Here is a 20,971-nt window from a genome sequence, read left to right as displayed (position 1 = left end):
GAGATTGCATAGGTTGAAATAAGACGTAAATGTAATCAGGGGGCACCTGGGTGGCTCAGTGGGTTAAGCCTCTGCCTTCAACTCAAGTCATGATCTCAGGGTCCTGGGATCAGCTTGGGCTCTCTGCTCAGCAGGGAGCCTGCTTCCCTCTCTCTCTGCCTGCCTCTTGCCTACTTGTGATCTCTGTCTGTCAAATAAATAAATAAAATCTTAAAAAAAAAAAAGACTGAACATAATTGGACTGTGCCTTTTGTCCCCATCCAGAAAATGCCTTGGTGGGTCAGAGGGCTCATGATAATTACACCCAAATGATGGCATCAGTACAATGAGGGAACAGAAGTGCCCTTTGCCAGGCATCTCTGAGCGTCTGCTAACGGGTTGCATCAATGACCTGCTTTCGCCATCTCTGCATTCTAGGCCAAAGGTCAGCAAACCACAGCTATGAATTGACAGACACAAACAGATATTAAAATACAATGTTACAGATACATCCATTAGAATATATGTGCCATATATATATTCGTAAGAATATATATATTATATATGTATATATACTGCATAAGAATATATATTATGGGAGCCTGGGGGAAGGGCCCCAACCCATCTTGGAAATGTGGTGGGAGAGCAGGAAAGACTTTCTGAAAGGGAAGATGCTTGAGCCTTAGATTCCATAAAGGGCTTGTTTTAAATTAAGAGACTGCTTTTTAAAGCAGTTTTAGATTCATAGAAAAATTAAAGAGATAGTACAGAGAGTTCCCATATACCCAATCTCTGCCCACCCACAGATTCCCTTAATATTAACATCTTAGTTTAGTGTTGTACATTAGTCAGAATTGATGCACCAATATTGATATGTTATTATTAACTAAACTCAAGTTTACATTAGGTCCCTTTTTTTTTTAAAGAGAGAGCAGGAGCGGGGGTGGAGGAGGGGCATGAAAGAGAGAGAGAGAGAGAGAGACTCTTTTTTTTTTTTTTTTTTTTTAATATTTTTTTTTTTAAGATTTTATTTATTTATTTGACAGAGAGAAATCACAAGTAGGCAGAGAGGCAGGCAGAGAGAGAGGAGGAAGCAGGCTCCCCGCTGAGTAGAAAGCCCGATGTGGGGCTTGAACCCAGGACCTGGGATCATGACCTGAGCCGAAGGCAGTGGCTTAACCCACTGAGCCACCCAGGCGCCCCGAGAGAGAGACTCTTAAGCAGGTTCCACTCAGTGTGGAGCCCAACTCGGGGCTTGATCTCACAACCCTGAGATCATGACCTGAGCCGAAATCATCAGACGCTTAACCTGCCCAGCAACCCAGGTGCCCCAGGATTCATTCTTTCTGTTGTACGGTTCATTGAATTTTGACAAATGCGTACTGTCCGGGATCTCCCATTACAGTATCATACAGAACAGTTTCACGGTCTTAAAGCTCCCCTGTGCCTTCCGTCTCATGGGGCAAAGAGAGAAGATGCTGAACAGGAGGCAGAATTACACTGTTGTTTTCCTCCATCCTGTCCCGAGGGGGCCTGTGCTCTCTCTAAATAACATTAAAGCTAAAAGCAAAAAAATAAAAGATTTAAAAAAAAAACACAAAAATGATTCAATTATTCAACCCTCACCCCCTGCCCTCACCCCAATCCTTGGCAATCATTTCTCTTTTATACTGGCTTTAGTTTTGCCTTTTCCAGATGTCAAGTAATTGGAATCATACAGACTGCAGCCTTTACTGACTGGATTCTTTCACTAAGCAGCATGATTCAAGGTTCCTTTGGGTCTTTTTATAGCTTGATAACTCATTTCTTTTAATCACTGAATAATATTCCATTGTACGAACGCACCACCATTTGTCTATTCACCTGCTGTTACGGATTGACTCACGTCTTCCAAGAAGATATGTTGAAGTCCTAGTCCCTGGTACCTGTGAATGTGGCCTTATTTGGAAAAGCCTTAATCTAGGTAAGATGAAGTCATTAGGGTGGATTCTAATCCAATGTGATTGATGGCCTCATAAAAAAAAAAAAAGGGAAACGGCTGCTGCATGTGATGACAGAGGCAGCCGCAAGCCAAGGAGTACCTAGGACCCATAACCACCACCTGAAACTAGGAAGAGGCAGGAAAGGACTCTACCTGGAGTCTCGGGGTAGGGGGACCTCCTGACACCCGGATTTCAGACTTTGAGCTTGTAGAACTGTGAGAATAAATTCCATTGTTTTAATGTTGATTCCATTTCTGACAATTATGAATAAAACTGCTATAAACCTCCATGTGCAGGTTTTTCTGGGGACAGAAGTTTTCAGCTCATTTGGGTGAATACCTAGGAGCATGACTGCTAAATCACATGTTAAAACTATGTTGAGCTTTGTAAAATATTGTCAACTGTCTTCCAAAGCAGCCAAACCATTTTGAATTTCCACCAGCAGCGAAAGATAGTGCCCGATGCTTCCTATCATGACAGCATGTGGTACGGTCAGGTTTTGTTGTTTTCGTTTTGTTTTTTATTTCAACCATTCTTACGTAGATGTGTAAGGTGAGAACCTAGTTTGTTTCTCTAAAAGTTTTTTTTGTTCCTGTTATTCTGAAATTTCATGGTTAATAGCCTTGAGACACCCAGTGGTCTTCCTTTCTTCCTTGTTTCCTTCATTCCTTCCCCTTCACTTCCCCTCCCTTCCTTTTCTTTCCTTATTTCCTCCATCCCTCCTTTCTTCCTTCCTTCCTTTCTTTCTTTTTTTTTTTAAGATTTTATTTATTTATTTGACAGACAGCAATCATAAGTAGGCAGAGAGGCAGGCAGAAAGAGAGAGAGAGAGGAGGAAGCGGGCTCCCTATTGAGCAGAGAGCCGGATATGGGGCTTGATCCCAGGACCCTGAGATGATGACCCGAGCCGAAGGCAGAGGCTTAACCCACTTAGCCACCCAGCCGCCCCTCTTCCTTTCTTTCTTTCACTTTTTTTTATGACAATAATTTTCAAACACAAAAGTGAAATAGTACAGTAAAGTCCACATATCCACCACCCGGCTTTATTTTAATATTTGATGGTAGGATACCTTCATAGTGTTTTTTGTTGTTGTTGTTGTTGTTGTTGTTTGTTTTTTGTTTTTTGAGAGAAAGAGAGAAAGCACATGCACAGGGAAAAGCAGAGGGAGAAGGAGGGAGAGAATTTAAAGTAGGCTCCATACCCAGTGTGGGACTTGATCTCATGACCCTGAGATCATGACCTGAGCCAAAATCAAGAGTCAGATTCTTAACTGACTGAGCCACCTTAGCGCCCCTATCCTTCATCCATTCTTTTTAAAAGATTTTATTTATTTATTTGACAGTGAGAGAGACAGTGAGAGAGGGAATGCAAGCAGGGGGAGTGGGAGAGGGAGAAGCAGGCTCCCTGCTGAGCAGGAAGCCCAATGGGGCCTGGGATCATGACCTGAGCTGAAGGCAGACACTTAACGAACGGTGCCCCCTTTCATCCATTTTTGCAAGAGGATTTTACAGCAAATCCCAGATACTTTATCATTGTATTTGTAAATACCTTAGTATATAGCTCTAACAGATGATTATTTAAAAACTAATAATGATATAACCGCAATTCTGTGATCACACTTAAGGAAATTAACACACAGTCCATGTTTGATTTTCCCTAATTGTCTCAAAAATGACTTTTTTTTTTGTATGGGCTTATTTGACTCAGGATTCAAGTTCTACCAATTGTATTTAATTGCTAATTCTCATTTAATCTATAACAATCACTCCTCTTCTTTTTAATATGATTGATTTGTTGAAAAAAACTGGGTAAATTACAGAATTTCTCACAGTTTGAATTTGGCTGATTGGACCCTTGTGATTTTTTTTTTTTTTTTTAAGAGCGAGCACAGGCAGACAGAGTGGCAGGTAGAGGTAGAGGGAGAAGCAGGCTCCCTGCCAAGCAAGGAGCCCGATGTGGGACTCGATCCCAGGACGCTGGGATCATGACCTGAGCCGAAGGCAGCCGCTTAACCAACTGAGCCACCCAGGCGTCCCCCTTGTGATATTTTTTAAATGTGACACCATGACTTGAATATCCTGTATTAGATTCCAGTTCAGTTTTTGGCAAGAATATGTTACAGGTGAGATTGTGTATTTCCTATGACATCATACCAGGAGGCACATAATGTCTAATTGTTTCTCAATGATCTTTTTCCATTTGAAAACCCATTTCCTTCAGCTCTGAGATATTTTTGTGAATTCTTTCTTTGAAGATGTCTTTCCTACTTCTCCCTACTTCTCCCTATTTTCTATGTCTTCACTTTCTAGAACTCCCAATTATTCACATATCTGAGCTTTTGGAATGATTGTCTAATATTACTGTTTTTTTTCCTCCTTCTTTTATGTTTTGTGTGTGTGTGTGTGTGTGTGTGTGTGTTTGGGTCTCTTTTCTGAATATCATCTTCCCACCTGTATTTAGTCAGAGTTCTGTGTAGGAGACAGAAGCAGAAATCACTCTAGATATTTTAAGCAGAAAGGAATTTAATATAGGAAATTAGGTGCTTGTAGACTGGTTGAGAGCATTGTCAACTTGGGAAGGGAAGGAAGTTGTCCCTTGTCCCATGGAAAGGTCTGAATTGTTAGGGTCATTCCTGCTGCTGCCACCATAGCTTCCTGACTCTGTGAAGCTGGGGACTTGGGCACTGGATCTGAGAGCGTGGCCACTGATATTTGGTTCAAAAGTAGAGTTCAGGGGAGCCTGGGTGGCTCAGTGGGTTAAAGCCTCTGCCTTCAGCTCAGGTCATGATCCCAGGGTCCTGGGATCGAACCCCGCATTGGGCTCTCTGCTCCACCGGGAGGCTGCTTGCCCCCTCTCTCTGCCTGCCTCTCTGCCTACTTGTGATCTCTGTCAAGTGAATAAATAAAATCTTAAAAAAAAAAAAAGTAGAGTTCAAAGACGCGAGAGTTGTTTTTTGGCTCGAATAAGAAGTTGAAATTGTGGGGTAGACTACAACAGGTCAACTCAGTGAGGTCTTTGCTATCCATCCAACCATTCTGGCTTTTTGTTTCAATGGAATAAAGGCTGGAATCCTGACTTACATCAATCAGTATGATCAGAAACCAGAATTCTCCAAGCTCGCTGAATTGAATTTTGGTCACATACTTACTTTTGCTCTCATATAAATGAGGTCATTGGGAAGGCAGGCATCATTAACCTAAAAAAAAAAAATTTTTTTTTCAGTCTATATTTCAGTTTCATGATAACTGAACCGGAAAGAAGTTTCACAGTGTGTCGAGGTTTTGCCGATTTCTACCTGCAGAGAAAGTGGCAACGCATTGTCATGCTCCAGTACTTCCTCTAGCCCTGGAAAGTTCGCAGAGCTCTCCGCCTCCAGTCTGTTTCTTCAGAGTACCAGCTGGGCAAAAAGAACCATTAATTTGTTGGGTGTTTGTGTGTGTATTTTAAGAATGATATTTTTTACCATTTAATTTTAAGTAAGAAAACACCTGCTGTATTCATTTTAAATAATGTATTTTTGTTACATGGGGACGCACGGATATACTTTCATTGTAAGAAAACTAAAATATTTAAGATTAAAAATAAGAGTCCCCTGTGATCCCTGCTCCCCATCACCATTCCCTCTCCCCCGAAAGTAACCAAGTAGCAATTATAGGGCAGAGCTCATTAGCCATGGTAGGTCAGGGTTATGCCACAATAACAAAAATTGTCAAAATCTCAGTGCCTCACAATAAAAAAGATTTATTTCTTGATCCTTACATGTTTGTCTTGGTTTGGCTGCAGCTATTTCTCTAGACATAGGTTGAAGGAGCGGCCAAGATGTGCTAATCTCAATGGCAGAGGGAAAAGAAAGAATGGTAGAAACCTGGGGTGCCTGGGTGGCTCAGTGGGTTAAAGCCTCTGCCTTCGGCTCAGGTCATGATCCCAGGGTCCTGGGATCGAGCCCCGCATCGGGCTTTCTGCTCAGCGGGGAACCTGCCTTCTCCCCTCTCTCTGCCTGCCTCTCTGCCTACTTGTGATTTCTGTCTGTCAAATAAATAAATAAAATCTTATTTTATTTTAGTTTTTTTTTTTAAGATTTTATTTATTTATTTGACAGAGAGAGATCACAAGTGGGCAGAGAGGCAGGCAGAGAAAGAGGATGGGAAGCAGGCTCCCTGCTGAGCAGACAGCCCGACGTGGGACTCAATCCCAGGACCCTGAGATCATGACCCGAGCCAAAGGCAGCGGCTTAACCCACTGAGCCACCCAGGCGCCCATAAAATCTTATTTTAAAAAACAGAGAGAAAGAATGGTGGGAGCTTTTTAAAGCTTCCGCTTAGAATGTCTCATGTCATTTTCACTCACATTTCCTTGGTCAAAGCAAATCATATGGCCAAGCCCCACTTCAGTAGGGGTGGAGATGTATAATCCTTCCACAGGGAAAGGCAGTGAACATTTCCCCGTAGTTTTATAGAATTCATAAAGCTATAGAAATAGGTATAATTTTTTAAAGATTTTATTTATTTATTTGACAGAGAGAGATCACAAGTAGGCAGAGAGACAGGCAGAGAGAGGGGGAGAAGCAGGCTCCCCACTGAGCAGAGACCCCCCCCCCCCCCGATGTGGAGCTCAATCCCAGGACCCTGAGACCATGACCTGAGCTGAAGGCAGAGGCTTAACCCACTGAGCCACCCAGGCGCCCCAGAAATAGGTTTCATTTTAATATAACTTATGATGGGGGGCGCCTGGGTGGCTCAGTGGGTTAAGCTGCTGCCTTCGGCTCAGGTCATGATCTCAGGGTCCTGGGATCGAGTCCCACATCGGGCTCTCTGCTCAGCGGGGAGCCTGCTTCCCTCTCTCTCTCTGCCTGCCTCTCTGTCTACCTGTGATCTCTGTCTGTCAAATAAATAAATAAAATCTTTAAAAAATATATATATAACTTATGATGGTACTGAATCTTACTTTCTGCATGCAAAAATGTATCTTAGAAGTCTTTCCATGTTATGCAAATAGATCCGTCTCCTTTTTGAACAGCTGCATAATATGCCATAATATGAATGTACCACAGTTTATTTAGCTATTTCCCTATTTGAAGACGTTCAAATTATTTTCTAATTTTTTTTTATTATTGCAAACAAGGGTGTAGCAAATATTCTCGCACTTGCCCCTTAGGCATATGTGTGAGTGTTTCTCTAGGGTGGGTAGAGAGAAGTGGAATGACTGATGAACATTCTGTGCGTATTTTCTCTCTGAATCTTAATATGGCACACTCACATGAGAATTCCAAAGAGAGTTCAATAAAGACTGTTTACAAAGAATAGTGCAGTGCCCCAGGGCTGGTAACAGTGGAGTTATCACCAGCTCTGGGCCAGAAGGAGCAAGGTGAGAGAGCAGGGAGTAGAACAGGGAGGAGAGTCATGTGGAATGGGCTGGTGAAGCCAGCCCAGTATGGCCCCACAGGGAAGGAGCCTAGGGAATAAATGGCTCAAATCACTCTTTTCCCCTCTGGTCTCCTACTGGGTTGACCTGAACCAGAGGACTGAGGACCAAGGAGTCTGTTGCTGTAGTCCACACAGGCCTGCCCCCTAACCTAGGACACAGAAGAGGAGGGGAGAATAGACAGCCAAACTGGAGAACCAAATAGAAGCTATCCACCCCACTCTCCAACCCACAGGACAGGAAATGATGTAATTGTTTGCCAAATCATAAAGCAAAAAACAATACTTAAGAGTCTGTTTTGGGGGTACCTGGCTGGCTCCGTTGGTAGAGCACGAGACTCTTGATCTCAGGTTTGTGAGTTCAAGTCCCATCCTGGGCATACAGCCTACTTAATTTTTTAAAAAAGTGGGTTTTTAATTTGCATTGCTCTAATTATTAACAAGGACTTCTGCTGATAATTCAGGGACACAGATTGTCTTGTCTTCCCTGGATAGTGCTTCAGCAATTGTGTAATCATATCTGGGCCAGTGGACAGGAAGATCTGACAAATGGATCTGGAGACATCTTTCAAGTCCTGGATCAAGCCTTACCTGAGGCTGCCCATGACTATTTGGTAACATGAGCCAGTGAATTACCTTTTATTTCAGACAGTTTTGTTGTTGGTGTGATATGTGTGTGTGTGTTGGTCACTCATAACTGAAAGTCCTCCAACTGATCTGGGATTTGGACCCCACTTTTTATATACTGTACCTTGCTTTGTGTATGTTTTATGCATATAAATTTAAGGTTGAATGAGACCTTAGACATCATTCTATTCCAATTCTTTCATTTTCATTTATATATTCAAATGTTTAATCATACAAAATCATAAGGCAGTAATGAGACAAATCTCTTGTCAGTTTTGCTTCTAATTTTAAATAGTAAAGAAACAGAACGTCATAAATAAAGTTTATATCACTTTCATATCCTTCCTCAGTTCATTTACCCTAGGGAAGCCACTATCAGGAATTGATAATATATTTTTTTCCTACCACATTTTAATAGTTTTACCACATACATATATATCTATCAACAGTATGTAGAATTGCTTTCTGGGTTTAAAATTTTTCATACGAATGCCATCTTGTTATATGTAACATTGTGTACTTTGCTTTTACCATTCTGCATTAGGGTTTCAAGACCTAAACATACTCATACTCACAGATATGGTTAATATCACTGTTAATATTCACTGTTGTGGGGGCACCTGGGTGACTCAGTCAGTTAAGTGTCTGGCTTCAGCTCCGGTCATGATCTCAGGGTCCTGGGATCAAGTCCTGCATTGGGCTCCTTTCTCAGTGCGGGGGCTGCTTCTACCTCCCCCTCTCGCTGTGCCTGCTGCTTTGTCTGCTTGTGCTCTCTCTTTCAAATAAATAAAAGTTAAAAAATTTTTTCACTGTTGTGATAGTACTCCATTGCCTGAATATACTACAATGTACTTATCTAATTTATTTCCATAACACACATTGAGATTATAGGTTGTTTCCTCAATACTGCAATGAACATACTAGAAGATCTCATGGGACAACACAAAAGTGTCTCTAGGGTATATATTTAAAAGTTGAGCTGCTACATCATCATAATATATGCACATTTTTCAGCTTTACCACAAATCATTGATTTACATTGACGGTACCAAGTTACAGTTCCACCAGCACTGTATGAAAATCTGTTTTCTCCATATCTTCAGCAACACCAGGAATTACTAGGCTTTTTGATTTTGCCAATTTGATTGGTGTGGAATTGTATCTGCTTATCTTAATTTGCATTTCTCTTATTACTAGTGAAGGTGAGCATCTTTTCCTATGTTTATGGATGATTCTGTTTCTTCTTCAACTGTTCTCACTGTAGCAATGGAAAAAAATATGAAAAAGATCACACAGTTCGGGCCTCCTGGGTGGCTCAGTTAATTAAGTGTCTGACTTAGGCTTAGGTAATGATCCCAGGGTTCTGGGATCAAGCCTTGCTTTGGGCTTTCTGCTCAATGGGGGACCTGCTTCTCCCTCTCCTTCTACCCTCCCCCCACCCACTGCTCATGCTCTCTCTCTCTCTCTCAAATAAATAAATAAATAAATAAAATCTTAAAAAAAAAAAAAGATTACACAGTTCATCAACAACAGTGCTGGGTTTAAAACTTGGGTCTTCTCCAATCAAGTCTTTTTTCCAGCACATTGAACCACTTCCAGATATAAATTTTTAGAATGCTATTGTTTCTACTAACAGTTATAACAAAGAAAAGATCTTTTTCCTTCTAGTTAAATGTTAGGACTATGAACTGCCGATAGTTGGATGTTGTATCAGTAAGGGTTGCGTTTGTCTGTAAATAAAAGAGATGACAAATACCAGTGACTTTAACAAGTTAGAAGTTTTTATTTCCCCTCCCTTATAAAATTGGGAGACAAGAAATTTGGCATTGATTTGTGCCATGAAGTCTTCTGGGACTTAGGCACCTTTAATATTGTTGCTTCATTCTACATAGCTCCTATTTCCAGGTTTGCCTCGTGTTCTAAAATAGCTGCTCCAACTCCTGCCATTACATCTGCATCCAAACCAGACGGAAAAGAGGATGAGACCAGGGGGAATGGTGGAGGTATTGGAAGCAACACAGCTGTCTCTTAATGAAGATTCTAGAACCTGCCTTGTGATTATCTGATTTATATCCTATTGGGCAATGCTCAGCTACATGGCCATACTTGACAATAAGGGAAGTTGGGAAGGTGAGCATTCATTTGGGGGACCATGTACCTAGGCACAAGGGAGATGATCTCTAAATACTATTCAGATTCCAGGAATTGGACACTCATCTTCCTGTGGCAGGTGAGTTGGTCCCACTTTCTAGGAAGAGCGTCTCTGTCCTCTGACCTCCATGACTTCTGGCTCTTCCCTCAGGGAAACTCTGCCTTATCCAAAATCCTCAAGGCCATATCTAATAGACACTAGTGTCGCCTTCCAGGGGGTCTGGCCAGATTTTCATAGTCCTGTTTCCCAATGGTTTGAGAGCACTGGAACTTCTCACTGCCTTGTAGAAGAGAGGGAGGCATGTATCAGGAGACATTAATGGTCTCTGCCACAGATGTTAAGAAAAATGTCTGGCCCCGGTTTTTCCATGTTTGAGTGCACGAGTCTCATCCTGCATGGAGATTAAGGTTTAATGACTGTTCTTTTTTTTTTTTTAATATTTTATTTATTTGACATAGAGAAATCACAACTAGGCAGAGAGGCAGGAGGAAGCAGGCTCCCTGTGGAGCAGAGAGCCCGATGCGGGGCTTGATCCCAGGACCCCGGGATCACGACCTGAACCGAAGGCAGAGGCCCCAACCCACTGAGCCACCTAGGCGCCCCAGGTCTAATGACTGTTCTTAAGGAAAGATCATATAGAGTTGAAATTATTCTTGACACATCCATGTGTGTTATCCTCTACAACTCTGTGGATGTGTACCAATCAGCCATTGCTGCATCATGAGCTACCCCCAAACTCAGTGACAGAAACACAACCATCATCTATTTTTACATATTCTTTTGCAGGTTGACTAATCTAGGCTGTGCTCAGCGGGGCTGGCCTGGGCTTGGCTCCAAGCTGTAGATGAGGTCAAGTTCCGCTCTAGGTGTCTCTCATCTTCTTTAGATTAGCAGGCTAGCCAGGCCATGTTCTCTGGGATTGCAGAAGCACAAAAGGGCAAGGTCAACCAGGCAAACACTTTTCGAGCGTCTGCCTGTGTCAAAACTGCTAACACCCCCATTGGGAAAAGCAAGTCACAAGGCCACGCTCAGTGTCAGTGGGCGGGGGAGCAAATAGGGTAGGGCTCTGTACCAAGCTAAAGCAGGAGCACAACGGAACCCACCAGCCTGCAGCATCAAAAATTCTCTCCCTCTATGGAGGTGGTGTAGGGGGAAGACTGAAATATTTTTTACAATTTGATTTACCACAAAGTGATTATTTATTTATTTAAAAGATTTTATGGATTTGAGAGAGACCAAAAGAGAGAGAGCAGGAGAAGCAGACTCTCCACTGAGCAGGGAGATGGATCCCAGGACCCTGGGATCATGACCTGAGCTGAAGGCAGATGCTTAACGGACTGAGCCACCCAGGCTCCCTGACACAAGGTGATTTTTTTTTTTTAAGATTTTATTTATTTATTTGACAGAGAGAGATCACAAGTAGATGGAGAGGCAGGCAGAGAGAGAGAGAGAGGGAAGCAGGCTCCCTGCTGAGCAGAGAGCCCGATGCGGGCCTCGATCCCAGGACCCTGAGATCATGACCTGAGCCGAAGGCAGCGGCTTAACCCACTGAGCCACCCAGGCGCCCATGATTTTTTTTTTTTTTAAATCAGGTATTCTGGGGCGCCTGGGTGGCTCAGTCCGTTAAGCATCTGCCTTCAGCTCAGGTCATGATCCCAGGGTCCTGGGGTCGAGCCCCGTATGACTCCCTGCTCAGCGGGCAGTCAGTCTGCTTCTCCCTCTCTCTCTGCTGTTCCCCCTGCTTGTGCTTTGTCAAATAAATAAAATCTTAAAAAAATAAAAATAAAAAAAATAAATCAGGTACTCTAATGTATTACTCAGTTTGTGGCCCTGGATCCTTCTGTTCCTTATTTGAGGATGTCAAGAAATGCTTCGCCCATCACTTACCCAGCTAGCCGAACATTGCATTTTACTTCTTTGTCAATGGCTTGGAACCCATGAAATAATTTATATATTATTTCTGTATGAATATGCAAAATATATGTATGAATATCAAAATATACCGGTTTTTACAGCTAGATGGCAGGCATGGCCTGAGCCACAGGTTCACTGCATGGATGGTGCGCAGGACTTCTGTGCTTTCAATCCCCTTCCCGCTCTGCATGTCAATGACGTTGTCTGTCTACCAGCTGTTCCCCTTATTTGAGCAGCACTGCAGATAAGAAAGGTGCCCGGCTCTGTAGTAGAGATTGTGGCATGCTGCCCAGAACCCCCGCTCCGGTCCGAGGCACTTAATCCCCCAGCTGCTGGGAGCATTGGCGGCTGACAGTGCTCAACTGAGTCCCTCTTGGGGACTTGCCCTTGGCTGAAGAGTGCAACCTAGCTCAAGTACTCCAATGACTGAACGAAGTGGGAGTCCCGAGGTCCAGCCTCCTTGCCGTCCCACTCCATGCTCCTCCCCCTGCCGCCAGGGTGGGCATCAGCTGAGGCCTCCAATAAAGCTGCATTGCAGTTTGACTTGTCCCTCCCACCTGTGCTCCCTTGTCCCTCCCACCTGTGTTCCGGGGAGCACTCCGAAGGAAGCTTTCTGCCTGCACACCACCGCATTAGAGTCTGATTCCCAGGGAACCTCACCCTCAACGGGCTCTGAAGTCCCACAGAGCCGGGCTTGAGTCTCATCTCAAATACCCACTAGCAATATGGCTTCAGAGATTATGAATCCATTGTAAGCCTCTGTAAGTCTCAGATTTTTAATCTCCAAAGACGCAATAATAGTAGTATCCGCCTCTTCCAGTGACAGCAGAGGATGAGGAGAAATAATGCATATAAAGCACTTAGCACGGTATCTGGAGCATGTTAGAGTTTGCTGAAATGTATCCCCCCACCTGTTTACTCAGCTCCTTGCCCGCATTTCCAGAAGTCTGTGTCCCCGCGTCCCACTAAAACAGAAACGGACCTGTTGCGCTACCTCGTTTCCAGCAGATGGCGCCAGCGGACAAGGTCTCAGTGCGGTCCCGCTCCGTCAGTTTCCGCTACTCCCAGATTATGCATCAGTTTCCCAAGCATTAGCTCATTTGATTCTCTTTCATCAGCCATTTACCAAGTCTGACTGTTCTGTCGTTTATTCTTTCATCCCTTCCAAACAAATGCTTACTGAGCACTTACTCCAGCCAAAGGGCAGCTTTAAATCTCTTCTAAAACATCGTAACGACTAAGAAACAACAACAAAAAGAAATAAAATTCCCAGCCCCTGCTGGAAAGCTGGATTGTGAGACGAAAAGAGAAGTTTTAGGCACTGGTATTGGGCTGGTGCCAGCTTCCATAAAGCAGAAGAAGAATAGCGCTGAAACAGAGTCAGGAGGCGGTGGTCCCTCTTCAGGCCCTCCGGGGGTTTCTGCACACCCCCCACAGGCCTTTCCAAGGGCTATTGATCTGAAGGCAGAACAACTGGTCCCTGGCCTGGTTAAGAGTACCAGCTGGGAAGAAAGAATCCATAAAGGGGGCGTCTATGTGCTTGGGAGGTGAGGTTTAGCAGGCCTGGGTTCAGGAGTTGCAGACCCGAGTCAATTTGTGGGTCCATCAGCCAGGCAGACAGGCCAACAGACACTCCTGGAAACCACGAGGTCTGTATCTGTGGTTGGGAGAGAGAGGCTGCCCAGCTCAGCCTTCTCCCACCCACTCCAGAACTGTGGGGGAATGTGCTTTCCTGAAGGTCATCACGTAGGGTTGTTGGAGATCTTGATTGAGGAAATGTATCAAGTAGCTGGTTACACGGGGAGCTCTCACTAAATGATAACTATGTATTACTAACAATAATACTACCACTACCAATCAACGGTTCTTATGATATTCTCAGATGTAATCGCTAAGAACAAAGTTTTATTAGAGGTACCCCAGACGGCAATCTACAGAGAGATTTGATTATTTGGGATTTCAAGAGGATCCAGGACTCTGAAGGTGAAGGGAATACCAAGTCAGGGCAAGGGGCACACAGATGAACTCAGTAAAATCTGTTGAATGGATAACTAAGGGGGATTCTCTTCTAACAGCAAGAGTTACATTCATGATTCCAACAAGCATTTATAGAGATCAACTCTGAGTCCAGGACTGTGCTTACTGTTGGAGCCACAGGGCTGAACAAGCATCTCGTGTGTTTTCAAGGAGCTCCTAGTGCAAGGGTAGAAAGCCAGGGTACCTACAGGGTCTAGCCTGGTGATGGAAATGAGGGAAGTGTATGAGGTGTGAAGAAGGAACATGGGTAAAATAAATATTTTACTTTCTTCTTTAATCCACTATATATAAAAAAAAACAGTATTGCAAGAGTTGTGACAAATGGCTCTGATATGAGGCTTTAATGCAGAGACAGTAGGGCATGGTGGGGACTGTGGAGAAATACAGAAACCATGCTGTATCCAAATGCGCCTGCTGCTGCAAGGGTGGAGAGCTGTAACCATCTTATTGGATTTCCAATTTGTCAAGAGAAGACAGAAATTGGAATTTTTGTGTGCATTCTCTTAATTTTTAATTTTTGGCAATGAATGCAAAAACAATATGTAAAAACAACATATGAGCCAAATAGTGCAAGCCAAGTAAAACATAATTGTCAGAATGTCAGATCTGAGCCTGAGGGTCCAGTGTGTCATCTCCAATCCAACTGGAAAGACGGTTGGGTGTATGGGCAATTTTGATGCAGTTTGTTAAGTTTAAAGATGGCAAGAAGGATGTGGTGGGTGCACAGAAGAACAGCTGGAGGAGGCTGTGGTCTTTGAGGAGGAGAAGATGCCTGATCTGAGTCTTAGAGGAAGAGCCCAACTGGCCAGGAAACTGGGACTGGCGATCCAGTTGGAGGGAATGGCACAGGGGAGTTCAGGAGCCTCTGGACTCCCCTGTACCATTCCCTCCAACTGGATGGTGTGGGGAGCAGGGGTTGAGAAGCTGGGGAGGTGGGCAGGAGCAGATGCAGGATAGCCTTAACCGCATCATCTGTTTTCAATGATTTCTTAGTTTTTCCCTCCTTGTATTTTCTGCTGTTTTTGATAGAAAACCATAAGTTGCGTCTGTGCACCCCAAACAGCCATTTCCTGTGATAAGAAGACACTCTTTCAGCTCTCAAAGTTGGCAATACCCCTCTTTTCTCCTTTCCTGGCTTTGGCTTACCCCATCTGTGTCTCACTCTGATCCCCACAGTATTAAAGAAAATAAATACTTTTGACCTTTGCCAGAACACCTTGGACTTGCCAACATAAAAAGAAACAATTTGCCAGGAGGAAATGATTCCATTCCTCCCAAATGCTTCTCTATGTCCAGAGCCAAATGCAGTTCTGATTCAGAGACCATAGGAGAGGCCAGCAGGGCTCTGGGCTGGAAAACAGGAGCCCATTCTAGTCCTGGTCCTGTGGACCGACTTCGCGTGTAGCTGTGGGTACGAGCAGGCCACTCGTGCCCAACCTGCCAAAGCAGGTGGGTTGGACCGTCTCCCAGAACCTTCTCCATCAGGATCGGGACCCAGATCTCTTGTGCACAGGGCCGGCCTGGACCTGAGGTCTATGATGTGTGGCCTGTCTAACCTGTGTGTGCTGCATGTCAGGTGCTGTGCCGGAATCTTGCCACACATCATTTCATGTAATTCACACAAAAGCTTCACCCCACTTTATAAAGTCGGAAGCCGAAGTCTAGGAAGGTGGCCCAACATGATGGAGTTTTTATGTGTGACCTCAAAGACTATGTTCTTTGAAACAAAATGGAATTCATGGTGGTGTTGAGTTCTCTGTGTCAACCTGACCGGGCTGAGGGATGGCCAGAGAGCTGGTAAAATGTTCTTTCTGGGTGTGTCTGTGAGGGCGGCTCTGGAGGTGATTAGCATTTGAATCCAGAGACTAAGCAAAGAAAATCAACCCTGCCAGTGGGGAGATGGGGGCGGGGGAACCACTCAATCTGTTGCGGGCCTGAACACAATAAAAAGGCAGAGGGGGAGGGTGCATTTGCTCTCTTTGCCTGAGCTGGGCCATCCATCTTCTCCTGCCCTTGGACACTGGCATTCCTGTTCTCAGCTCTCCAGACTTAGGCCGGGATGTCCACAATCTGCTCTCTGGGTTCCCAGGCCTTTGGACTCTTACACAGCTGGCTTTCCTGGTTCCCAGCCTGCAGACATCAGATTGTGTACGTGGGAGCCTGCAATAAATCTCTCTCTCTCTCTTATACACACACAGGTACAGACACACATATCGCATTGGTTCTCTAGAGAGCCCTGCGAATACTTTTGTACATATGATAACATGTCAAACACCACAGGACCCTTTCCCATGAAAAGTGAACTCTGGTACCCATCTCCCACCTCCCTTGGGGCAACCTCTTTTACTCATTTTGATTCTCTGGTGATGATCTCCCTAAATATGAATAATAATTAGACAATATTTGTTGTCTGGAAAGTTTACTTATCCTCCCTGCTTTCTCCTACTGTTCATATTTATATACTTATGGTAGCTCTCATTTTGCCCCATAAATTTAATAAACATAACCTCTATTTTGTTCTTCCATCATATGGGCAATCCTTTTTGACACCCTTTCCTAAGGGGAAGCATGAGCAATATTTTTTCTCCATCTTTCCTCCTTCCTTCTATTTTCCACCTTTTGCCAGCCTTGCTGGCTTCAAAAGATCCCCAACATCTTTTAGTTGTGTGTAACCATGTGATTCGTGCTGGCCCATGGGTTGTAGGAGGGGGTGATCTTTGTCCCCGTAGGCTGGACCGTCTAATGGCTGTGGGGGTTCCATCCCTCCATGAAGACATGCATGCTTTCTTGCCTACCACTATGCTTAGCAACATTCTACACGGAAGAGCCTCCGTTCCTCTGGGTCCCAGGAGACCAGAGCACCCCCACCAAGAGACAAAGTGTAGTATGAGGGAGTTGTAAATCTTTGTCGTCCTAAGCCTCGGAGAGTTTGGGGGTTAGTTGTTACTGCAGCCCAATCAAGCATGTCCTAACTGATGCAGTGAACATTATTATATTCTGTCCTGTAAACACAACCAAGACTTCCAAGTTTTGTCCATACCTTAAACAAACAGATTACAGAAAAAGACAAACTTCCTCTGTCCTGGCAAGTCTGAAAATGTCATAATTTACCCTCCTACTTGATTACATTTGGCCAGGAATAGAATTCTAGGTTAAAAATCTCAGAATTTTTAAGATACTACATTATGGACATTTGGCTTTTCATTTCTGATGAGAAATCCTTCTTCTTCTTTTTTTTTTTTTCTTTTTAAGTAGGCTCCATACCCAGTGTGGAGCCCAACATGGGGCTCCAAGTCATGACCCTGAGATCAAGACCTGAGCTGAGATCAAGAGTCAGCCACTTAACTGACTGAGTCACCTAGGCGCCCCATTCCGACAGGAAATCTAATACTCTATGAGTTCTTTTTTCTTCATAGATGAATATTTTTTTTATTTTTCTTAAAGATTTTATTTATTTATTTGACACACAGAGATCACAAGTAGGCAGAGAGGCAGACAGAGAGAGAGGGGGAAGCAGGCTCCCCGCCGAGCAGGGAGCCTGATGTGGGGCTCGATCCCAGGACCCTGAGATCATGACCCGAGCTGAAGGCAGAGGCTTAACCCACTGAGCCACCCAGGCGCCCCTAGATGAATATATTTTCAATACATGAAAAACTTTTAGAGTCTTTAAAATGTGTTGTATATGACACAGTCTCTTAACTTTTCCCTCATGTTTTCTGTCTTTTTTTTTTTAGAGAGAAAAAGAGTGCGTGAGCAGTGCAAGGATGGGCAGAGGCAGAGGGAGAGACAGAGAGAGAATTGTAATTAGGCTCATGCTTAGTGCAGAGCTGGATGTGGGGCTCAACGTCATGACCCTGAGATCACGAACTGAGCTGAAACCAAGAGTAAGACGCTTAGCTGACTGAGCCACCCAGGTGCCACTCTCTCTGTCTTTTCCATCTCTGTCTTTTTTTTTTTTAAAGATTTTATTTATTTGACACACAGAGAGAGATATCACAAGTAGGCAGAAAGGCAGGCAGAGAGAGGTGGGGGAAGCAGGCTCCCTGCTGAGCAAAGAGCCCAATGCGGGGCTTGATCCCAGGACCCTGAGATCATGACCTGAGCAGAGGCTTAACCCACTGAGCCACCCAGGCGCCCCTCCATCCCCATCTTTTTGTTCTATGTCCAGAGGACTTTCTTTAATTTTGATTTTCAACCATCTATCGGTTTTCATTTTAGCAATCATGTATGAGAAATTTAATACATGTTTATGTAATTGTATCAAACAAAAAAAGCATGAATCATAAGTGTACAAATGGATGAATTATCACAGCCAGAGAACAAGATTGAGTCAAGAAATAGATTTTTACCAGCAAGCAGTCGTCCCCCCATGCTCTTCCCAATTACTACCTACCCTTATCCCCAGAGATTATCCATACTTCTAATACTGTCAATTAGCTCCTTTTGTTTTTGAAATTTTATATAAATGGAGCCAGTCAGTCATACTCGTGAGAGATACATGTTTCCTCAGCTATAAACTGAGAGTGAAGATACAACTGAAAGATTGTGCTAGATTACAGGTGCCTAGTATGTGTTGGTTAAATCTGTAAGACCCATTGTGCCCCAAATCATTCTCACATATTCATCTTACCTCTCTCGGACTTAGGGCATAAAAACAGGTAAAATATAGTCAATTAACCAGACAGCTTATGGTTCTGGGATCTGATGTCAGGCAGACTGGGAGTTGGAAGGCCACTAAGTAGGAAGGGAGATTTTTTCTCCAGACTCTGTATGTGACAATGAATCAGAATTCCTGTCGTTCCACATCCTCACCAACATCTGGTGTCGTCGCTACTCTGTGGAGTTTGTCCCTTGTCATAGTTGCATAGTGGCATCTCCTTGCATTTATTTTGCATTTTCCTAATGAGGTACCATGTGGAACATATTTGCATGTGCTTATTTGCCATGTATATATCACCTTTTGTGAGGTGTCTGGTAGGGTCTTTGACATTTTTAATCAGATTGTTTGTTTCATTGTTCAGTTTTAAGGATTCTTTGCATATTTTGGATCCCAGTCCTCTGTCAGTCGTGTCTTTTGCAAATATTTTCTCCCAACCTGTTGCTTGTCTTCTCATTCTCTTCAGATTATCTGTGTTCAATTTTAATGAAGTCCAGCTAACCAAGGATCTCCTTTGTGGATCATGGCTTTGGTGTCACATCTAAAAAGGCATCACCAGACCTAAGTTTTTCTCCGGTTATCTTCAAGGAGTCTGGGATACATATAATTTTAATCTAACCTGGGGCTTTTGCCCCATCCAGTTGGTTTCCGACAATGCCCTTGGCATATTGTCCTCTAAGGGCCTTGGCGGTGATAACATTCTGCAACCTCCTCTCCCTTATCTTGCTGAGAAGGCAATTTCAGCCCCGCATTTAAAACCTCCCAGTACTTATGTCTGCCAGATTACTTCCCCTCTCTTTACAAGTCTTCAAGTCTTCTTATCAAATTCAGTTAAGACTTACACTCCTGTAACCAAGATTTGTTTGATTCTATATGGGCTTAGAAGCTGATGTCTCCTCTCCGAGGTAGAATTACATTTACCAAGCTCACGGGACCGATGTGGAAAATCAGAACGTCAGTGTACTCGGTGATAACGGGAAATATAATTGCCAGGCAGACTAGAATAGTCTCATCAGCATGACCAGCACATTCCTCCGTGAAGGCAGATCTAAGGGAAAACCCAAATTAAACAAAGAAGATGGCTTGGTGAGCATTTGATCATTCCACTCGACTGGTGAGGAGCCCACTGCATGTCCAACACTGTGCCAGACACTAGGTGGAGAATAGCGAACAAGATGAGACCAAACAGACAGATGGACATGAGAATGAGAGAGCTAGGGCTCTGTACTCACAGGTCCTAAGGTGCTGGGAGAAAACAGGCCCTGAACGGTACTGGGACTTCTAGGTAAAAAAGACTGAACACCTTAGCTTCTGCTTTCTCCTTGAACTGACTAAAATAACAGTTATAGGGATTTTTTTTATTATTATTTTCAAAGGCATTACACAAAGACAGAGTTCAATACACAAAGACAGAGTTCAACAACTAGGGTCCATCAACTAAATCTAGCTGGCTTGCCTGTCTAGGTACAGCCCGTACTAAGAATAGTTTTATCTTTGCAAATGGTTACAAAAATTCAAAACAAGAATAACATTTGGTGACACGTGAAAATGCTATGAAAGTCAGATTTCAGTGTTCATAAATAAAGTTCGGTGGGAACGTGGCCATGTGTTCCAATGTATGTTTCGTGTATTGTCTACAGCGGCTCTCGGGCTACAATGACATCGTTACGGAGGTGCGAAGGAGACCATATGGCGTGCAAAGCCAAAAATATTTACTATCTGGCCCTTTACAGGAAAAAAAAATGCCCACCCCGGCTCCAGGGCAACACTCTTTGATGGAACTTTCTGCAAGGACAGAGATGTCATGCACTGTCCAAGAGAGTGAGTAGCTGGCCACTGGCTCTGTGGGGTTACTGAGCCCTTGAAAGGTGGCTGGTACAACTGAAGACCAGAACGTTTTTTTCATTTATTTTAATGCATTTAAATTTAACTAGTGGCCTGTGGCAGGAGTGGTTGTATTGGATCTCAGGGTGCTGGGCTGTGACCGGAGGGTATCTGGGGTGGGGAACACCACGTGTGCTGGACGGTGGGGCCTCATCCTGAAAGCAGAGGGATTAAGCGAAAGTTCACATATGGAAGGTTGACGTGCCCTCCCCAGTCTTCTCCTTACATGCTTCTTTCCTGACCTAGATTCCAGAATGCTGGCAGGGAGAATTATGCGCTCCTAAAAAGAAACTAGAAGAACTGTCTCTGGGGAATTTG

The sequence above is a fragment of the Lutra lutra genome, chromosome 9, assembly GCF_902655055.1.
Source record: "Lutra lutra chromosome 9, mLutLut1.2, whole genome shotgun sequence".
NCBI classification, from domain to species: domain Eukaryota; kingdom Metazoa; phylum Chordata; class Mammalia; order Carnivora; family Mustelidae; genus Lutra; species Lutra lutra.
This window is presented reverse-complemented; position numbering follows the sequence as displayed.